The 729-nt window shown below is 45.8% G+C and overlaps 1 pseudogene; it reads right to left on the reverse strand.

Moving 5' to 3' along the window:
* Nucleotides 1–729, reverse strand: part of LOC105002103 — an 18290-nt pseudogene that overhangs the window by 1290 nt on the left and 16271 nt on the right.

The raw sequence follows: 729 nt of genomic DNA on the forward strand, positions 1-729 counted from the left end.
CTTTTTAATGGCTGAGTAATACTCCATTGTGTATATGTACCACAGCTTTCTTATCCATTCATCTGCTGATGGACATCTAGGTTGCTTCCATGTCTTGGCTATTATAAACAGTGCTGCGATGAACATTGGGGTACACGTGTCTCTTTCCCTTCTGGTTTCCTCAGTGTGTATGCCCAGCAGTGGGATTGCTGGATCATAAGGCAGTTCTATTTCCAGTTTTTTAAGGAATCTCCACACTGTTCTCCATAGTGGCTGTACTAGAGTCTTAAAGAGCCTTCTCAAATACCACAGTTCAAAAGCATCGATTCTTCAGTGCCCAGCCTTCTTTACAGTCCAACTCTCACATCCATACATGACTACTCAGAAACAGAAGCCAAGCTTTTATAACTTGTATAAAATTTCCATGTCCCCATATTGGCCACCTCAAGATGAAAACAGATAACTCCCGATATGTTAATTGGCTCTATGCTGGGCTTAGTCACTCAGTCATGTCCAACTCTTTGTGACCTCACCAAGCCCTCCAGGCTACTCTGTCCATGGGGATTCTCTAAGCAAGAATACTGGACTGGGTTGCCATACCCTCCTCCAGGGGAACTTCCCAACCCAGGCATCAAACCCAGGTCTCCTGCATTGCAGGTGGATTCTTTCCCATCTGAGCTACCAGGGAAGCCCATGAATACTGGAGTGGGTAGCCTATCCCTTTCCAGGGGATCTTCCTGACCCAGGAAT

This window comes from Bison bison, unplaced genomic scaffold (assembly GCF_000754665.1).
Source record: "Bison bison bison isolate TAMUID 2011002044 unplaced genomic scaffold, Bison_UMD1.0 scf7180017864389, whole genome shotgun sequence".
NCBI lineage: Eukaryota > Metazoa > Chordata > Mammalia > Artiodactyla > Bovidae > Bison > Bison bison.